Below are 7,888 nucleotides of genomic sequence, written 5' to 3'. Positions count from 1 at the left end.
ATCAAATACATATAATAAAGGGACTGAAGTAACAAAAAAGCTAATACAAAAAAAGTCCTCTTTAAATCTACACTTGAAGACTACATAAGACCAATTTAATTTTCCTTTCTTCCATGAAATCTGTAAATGAACCAAGTTGTCATAGAACTTGACATTTTGTTTGTTTCTCTTTCCCAAGATCAGAAATTCCAAAATTAGAAAGAAAAAATGGAAAAAAATAACACTGCATGGCAAATGGACACTAAGTTCATAAAGAACCTTTTTAAAAAATGAGATATTATGAACGAAAATACCATGAAAATAATAATCTTATGAAAATTGTTTTTTAGGCACAGTGAATTAAAAAAAAATTTAACGTTTATATTTGAGAGACAGAGAGAGGCAGCATGAGCAGCAGAGGGGCAGAGAGAGAGAGGGAGACCCAGAATATGAAGCAGGTTCCAGGCTCTGAGCTGTCAGCACAGAGCCTGACGCCGGGCTCAAACTCACAAGCCACCGTGAGATCATGACCTGAGCGGAAGTTGAACGCTCAACCGACAGCCACCCAGGCACCCCTAGGCACAGTGAATTTGAGCCTTGGTCTTCATGAAGACACTACAGCTTATATAGGAAACTATAAATATATAAGACTCTAGGGAAAAAAGTCAAAATACATATTACTTAACATTCTGTAAGCCTAAGAAAAATCTTGAGGGGAGGGAAAAGGATAGCCAACTGAATCATCACTTAAGGCACAGAACTGTGGGGGCACCTGGCTGGCTCAGTCAATAGAGCATGTTACTCTTGATCTCAGGGTTGTGAGTTCAAGCCCCACGTTGGGTGTAGAGATTACTTAAAATATTTTAAAAAAGAAAAGAATACAGAACTATGAAAAATTTCTGGGTCAGAAGGGTGTTCCAGATGAAATCACAGTTTGTGAAAACATACAACTTGTAAAAGCTCCTTTGTGGGTGCATAATAAAGTCCCATGTGTTTGTTCTCTTTCCAGTATTATTCATTGACCAATTCCAAAGAAAAAGAGCCATTTGATACAGTGAACTGCCCGCTGGCTGTTGCTATGTAAATGGTCTACTGCTTCTCACTGGCTGTATCAAGGGTCACCTGCTTTGATTCTCCTTTGTTTTGAAGTTCTTCCAAATCTAACCTCTCAGCCAGAGACTTGGATTAAGTGATCAACAGTGGCATCACCTGAAGTTTTTAGGTATCTTCTCTGTGCACTATTATCTTTCTCCATTAGTGTGGGGGGAGTCCTGAATACTTACTCAATTTCACTGGCACCATCCATTACTGGATCAATTGCCACTGTTGCACTGCTCTTATCAAGCTCAAGCTGGGAATCATCAGATGTTTTGGTCTGTTTGGTACTGGGTCCTGCTTCCTGATTACTGTGTGCAGAAGCATTGCTACAGTGAGAACTGTCACCAGTGTCTTCTGCTCCACTACTATCTTCAATCTGTTGTTTCTTGCCTCTCTGTAGTCTGTTCCTGGCCTGTATCTTCCATCCTTCCTCAGTGTTGTGACTGAGTGCCTGCTGATTATTGCTTGTTGATCCCGGCTAATACTCCCTCTTGATGAACTTCACACTCATCACAACTTGGATAACTTTTGCTGATGAGTGCATCAAAGTTTGAGTCTGGTCTTAGTGATTTTTTAGAAACTAGCCTTTTCCTACAGGTAGGACGTTCTTTATTGCCACTTCCGAGGGCTGTGGTAATGCAGTCTGCACAAAACCTATGTAAACACTCCTTTGCTCTTCATGGTGTTCTTCAACATATCCAAACAAATTGGGCACATTAGTTCTTTGTGTAGACTTGGAAGTGAAACCACAATGTCCAAGTCATCCGTTATTGCCTCCTGAGGTGTTGGTTGTAATTCCTATAAGCTGAGTTCCCATTTTGCTTACTGGTTGAATTCCGTTTGTCTGCACAGCCTGAGAGGTCTCGGCTCCTGCCTCAGCCCTGGACTCGCTGGCTGTGGCCAGACCCAGACTCATGTACGAGCCGTACAATATCAGAACGTATTTCTTAATGAAAAATGGCCTGAAATGAAAGTCAGTGGTAGATCTGGTGACTGAAATCTAGGAAAAGCTAAGAGGCATCTCATCATTTTTTAGCCAGAAGACTATTTTATAATTGACTTTCGAATCCTGAATATATAGGGATCATTAAGAGCCTGAAGGATGACTTAAAATTTTCAACTGAACTACACTAACATGATATTCATGAACCTGGGGGTGGGGGTGCGTGTGAAGGCCTCAGGACTGGACCCTGTGAATGCCAAGAATCTACTCTAGGTTTGAATCCCAAATTTGCCTTGTCACAGAGGCAGTATTCTAAAAATCTTGCTGTTAACTATCACCTTGCTTCAGTGGCAGGGTAATCCTTGAGCTACTCATTTGTGCTTTAGTCTCACTGCCATAGGAGACTCAAACAAAGGTGAGATATTTTTACATTCTTTGCTTCTCTATTCAAGTAGCCTCTGTGTTCTGAGTTTGGGCTCCCCATCCTTAGAGAGTTCCTGATGGCTTTTATGTTGCAAAGCTGGGGAAAGAGAGAGTGCAGGTAGGGTTGCCAGATAACATATGGGATGCTCAGTTAAATTTGTATTTCAGATAAACTAGTAATAATTCTTTAGTCTAAGTACACCCCCCCCCCCAATTATTTGTTGTTTATCTGACATACAAATTTAGCTGCACATTCTATATTTATGTTTGCTCAATTTGCCAACCCAAGTGGAGAATAAAATTTATAGCTCCAGGAGCCCTTACCCAGGAGCCATAAGGCTTTTGTCTGGGGGAGTACAAATCAGTTCAAGAGACTGCATTGAGGGTGCAGGAAGTAGAATGGTAAACTCAAGATTTGGAGTATTGGGGATGGCCTCTAGGGTTGGATTCATTTAGGGTCTGGGACCTGTGCTTTACTGCCACGTGATTCCAGAGAGAGTCCAGCCTGCCCAGAGAGCTGGCAGTGGGCATGGGTGTTGTGGAAGCTAAAGAGTTTAGTGGCTGGGGAGCCACACTGCCCAAACCCCTGCCAAATAATCCAACATTGTTGTATGACTCAAGAGAGGGAGCAACAGGGGCAAATAGGATTTATCCGATACATTTAAAGTTCTTAGGTCAGTGCTTGGCACAAAGTAAGTGCTTTAGTGAACATTTAGGACAAATGGAGTAATATGATGTTTCTTGAATTTCCATAGCATACACCAAAATAATACTCACTGTACTTCTATCAGAGAAGTTTCTTTAGGTCCCTCCTTTTCTGAATGTCCATGGATTTTGCTCTCGTAGGGCATATCTACTTTGGCACCAGGCATAGCAGTCACAGAATCCCTATAGCATCAATTTCACTGGCCAAATACAGAAAAATACATACTATTTGAGCACCATAAGAATATCACAGCACCATCTAAAAATGTTCTCAGCCTGTTTTTAAGCATTCTTCAGTACAATATTTTAGCACAGCTATTTGGAGAGTCTCTTGGAGGTTTGTGAAAAAGGAATGTGACCAGTATTTTTCAGTTTACTCAGCCTAATTACTAAATGATTAATAATAAAATCACTTCTATACCTCGAGGTATATGTGTGATTTTGAACATGGTGGATCCTTAAGGTAGCATGTGAAGAGTGGAGACTGAATGCTCCTCATCTGCTGTGAGCAAATCTGCCAGACAGATGAGCTCCAGAAGGTCATTCAGCCTCTCTGAGCTACATTTTCTCATTTGGGCTCAGAATTAAATACCACTAAGGTTCTTTCCAATGCAAAGAGAATGCTATTTGCTATTCAAAGACCTAGATTTAGTCCTGGGTTTGCCAGTTATTAGCTGTGTGACCTTGGGCAAATTATAAAACCTCTTTCAACCTCTGACTTCTCACTTGTAAAATGGAGATAATAATACTTCCCAGGTTGTTCCAAGGGCCAAATAAACCAATATATGGGATAATACTTTCTAATAAGTCACAAAGTAATAAATTAATGCAGAGGCATCAATCTCTACTTTTAAGAGTAGCTGATCATAAAGCAAAACAAAATAAAGTAGTTTTTATTTGTGGTTTTGGGTTTCTTTAAAAGTCACAAAACCAGAAAAATTATAAACGTACTTACTGGACCTTTATAGCAACAGGCATTTAGTTTAAAATATTAATGATTTATAGTACACAAAATGGTGCACTCTGGGAATTCTTGGCCATGATGAAGGAATAGAGCTATCAGCTCTGATATAGAGGAGCAATGAGCCAACACTAAGGAACAGCTGGGCAATTGGTTTCCAGCAAGGCACAAAACACAACCTATCAGATGGCCATGAAACATTTTGCTTCTTGGGACCTAAAAAAATCATACTTCTCACTGGGGACAATCCCTAAAGAATCAAATTGTATACAACAATTTTGATGGGCTCTGTGGTGTGTGGGGAGTGGAAGGAGGGATAATTTTAGGTAAAAAGAAATCTGCTTAACTATTCCATGACCTGAATAATTTAGGCATACAATGCATTGAAATGAAGTTGGAAGTCCTAGCACAGTGGACTGACATTCTTGGTAATGCATTTTCTTCTACTGAGAGTCTCTAGACTGCTCCATGGGATCCCAGGATTCATTAGAAGTTGCAGCAGGGCCAAGGGAAAATTCCCACGGGTTATTAGAAATTGGATGTATGTATTCGGTTTGATTATATATCTGTTTGGGATATATGATAATTAGCTAATGTCAGTTAGTCAATTAGTGATGGGGTTATTAGTTACTGACTAATAGATGCAGACTTTAGTAGAAGGCTACTGTGTGCTAGGCTTTGTGTCAGGAGCTGGAAACACAAAGTTAAGTAGGACTGGTCTTCACATCAACTAGCTCACAGAGTGGTGGAGGAGAATGATATAAAAACAGATACTGTATTTATAACTCAAGGTGTTAACTGTATACATCTGGAATCTGCCACTTCTGTTTATTCTTTCTGAATCCTGGTTTTCTCATCTGTGAAATGGGAGTAATAACACCGCCCTTACAGTATGTGCATAGTTGTATGCATAGAGCCTGGCTCCTGATGTATCCTTGTGTTCTCCCCACCCCTACATGGAGAGTGGCTTGGCAATGGGAAAGGCCATGGCTTCTTTTTGACTGACTGATTTCGTATGGCTTTTTCAGTTTACAAGGAAGAGCTGGGAAACCTGAAAACTGGGAGACTTCTTGTAAGGAATTCTAATAGCCTGTCAGCTACTCTGTTATTCTGGGGGTCTTTATCTCTCTCTCTCTCTCTCTCTCTCTCTCTCTCTCTCTCTCTCTCCCTCCCTCTCTGATTTCCCTCATCAGCCATCTCTGGGTTTTGATTTAATCCATTAGTCACCTTCCAAAGGAAGACCCATGATTGGAAGACTCAATTAGATAGGAGATGACTTACCATCCAATATAGAAGACCCACCATAGGTGCACACTCTGGTCCAGGGAAGTCTGTCCAATGTAGCTAGACATTTTCTTTCAAAGCCCAAAATGAACAAAGCCTGATATTTTTCTAAGATTTTATTTTAATTCCAGTTAGTTTTATTTTAATTCCATACAGTGTTATATTAGTTGCAGGTGTACAATATAGTAATTCAATACTTCCATATGTTACCCTGTGCTCATCACAAGTGAGCTTCTTAACCCTCAAGTCTTACTTAACCCATCCCCCCAGTCTCCTTCCCTCTGGCAACCATCAGTTTGTTCTGTATAATTAAGAATCTGTTTCTTGCTTTGTCTCTCTCTTCTTTTTTCCCCTTTGCTTGTTTGTTTTGTTTCTTAAATTCCACATATGAATGAAATCCATGGTATTTGACTTTCTCTGACTGATTTCGCTTAGCATAATACTCTGTAGCTCCATCCATGCTGTTGAAAATGGCAAGATTTCATTCTTTTGTATGGCTGAGTACTATTCCATTGCATATACACCATTTCTTCTTTATCCATTCATTAGTTGATGGACATTTGGGCTGTTTCCATAATTTGGCTGTTGTAGATAATGCTGCTATAAACATAGGGGTGCATATATTCCTTCAAATTAGTATTCTTGTATTCTTTGGGTAAATACTTAGTGCAGTTGCTGAATCATAGGGTAGTTCTATTTTTAACTTTCTGAGGAAACTCCATACTGTTTGCCAGAGTGGCTGCACCAATTTGCATTGCCACCAACAGTGCAAGAGGGTTCCCCTTTCTCCACATCCTCACCAACACCTATTGTTTCTTGATTTTTTATTTTAGCCATTCTAACAGGTGTGAGGTGATATTTCATTGTAGGTTTGATTTTCATTTCCCTGATGATGAGTGATGTTCAACATCTTTTCTTGTGTCTGTTGGCCATCTGTATGTTTTCATTAGAGAAATGTCTGTTTCTTTTCATGTCTTTTCATCTTTTGCCCATTTTTTATTTGGATTGTTCATTTTTTGGGTGTTGAGGTGTGTAAGTTCTTTATATATTTTGGATGCTAACCCTTTATCAGATATGTCATTTGCAAACATTTTCTCCCATTCTGTAGGTTGCCTTGTAGTTTTGTTGATTGTTTCTTCACTGTGCGGAAGCTTTTTATTTTGATGAAGTTCCAATAGTTTACTTTTGTTTTTATTTCCCTTGCCTCAGGAGACATATCTAGAAAAATGTTGCTATGGCCAATGTCTAAGAGGGTACTGCCTGTGTTCTCCTCTAGAATTTTAATGGTTTTCTGTCTCACATTTAGGTCTTTAATCCATTTTGAATTTATTTTTGTGTATGGTGTAAGAAAGTGGTCCAGTTTCATTCTTTTGCATGTTGTCATCCAGTTTCCCCAACATCATTTGTTGAGGAAACTATCTTTTTCCATTGGATATTCTTTCCTGCTTTGTTGAAGATTAATTGGCCATATAATTGTGGGGATATATTTGTATTTTCTGTTCTGTTCTATTGACCTATGTGTCAGTTTTTGTGCCAGTATTATACTGTTTTGATTACAACAGCTTTGTAATATAACTTGAGGTCTGAAATTGTGATGCCTCCAGCTTTGTTTGTTTGTTTGTTTTTTTCCCAAGGTTGTTTTGGCTATTTAGGGTCTTTTGTGGTTCCATACAGGTTTTAGGATTGTTTGTTCTAGTTCTATGAAAAATGCTGTTGGCATTTTGATAGAGATTGCATTAAATGTGTAGATTGCTTTGGGTAGTATAGACATTTTAACAATATTCTTCCAATCCACGAGCATGGAATGTCTTTCCCTTTCTTTGTGTCATTTTCAATTTCTTTCATCAGTGTTTTATAGTTTTCAGAGGACAAGTCTTTTCACCTCTTTCATTAGGGTTATTCCTAGGTATCTTACTATTTTGGGTGACCTCTCTTTCTGCTGCTTCATTATTGGATATAGCAATTTAACATATTTATGCCATATTATTTTTTTTAGTTTATATATCACTTATTTCTGCTCTAATATTTATTATTTCCTTCCTTCTGTTTGTTTTAGGTTTTGTTTGTTGTTCTCTTTCTAGCTCCTTTAGACCCAAGATTAGGTTGTTTGAGATTTTTCTTGCTTATTAAGGTAGACCTGTATTGCTATAAACATCCCTCTTAGACCCTCTTTTGCTGCATCCCAGAGATTTTGGACCATTGTGCTTATATTTCATTAAGGTTGGTATTTTTCAAAATAGCAATAAGGGCTAGTGTAAATGACTTGTAAGCTTCTGGCTGTAAGACACAGACTGAAGAACTGAAGAGTTTGTTGATTTGGGGACACACAATAACTACTTGAAATTGTTCACATAAAATGTGCTTTACATGGTCACTTATTTTATCCTTACAGCAACCCAAGGAAAGTGAGGATTATTACACTCAAGAGATAACAAAACTGGGGCTTGCAGAGCTTAATGAAGTTGTTTCAGTGCTAGAACCAGGTTGTGATGGAG

The 7,888-nt window shown here is 38.8% G+C and overlaps 1 pseudogene; it reads right to left on the bottom strand.

The window, feature by feature from the left end:
• Positions 1-906: 906 nt before the first annotated feature.
• LOC112859868 (E3 ubiquitin-protein ligase RING2 pseudogene) lies at positions 907-1,993 on the bottom strand (annotated as a pseudogene).
• Between the last annotated feature and the right edge of the window lie 5,895 nt (positions 1,994-7,888).

Source organism: Puma concolor, chromosome E3 (assembly GCF_028749965.1).
Source record: "Puma concolor isolate L17-30 chromosome E3, mPumCon1.1.hap2, whole genome shotgun sequence".
Classification (NCBI taxonomy): domain Eukaryota; kingdom Metazoa; phylum Chordata; class Mammalia; order Carnivora; family Felidae; genus Puma; species Puma concolor.
The sequence above is the reverse complement of the archived record's forward strand: the minus strand, read 5'-3'. Positions and strand labels throughout refer to the sequence as shown.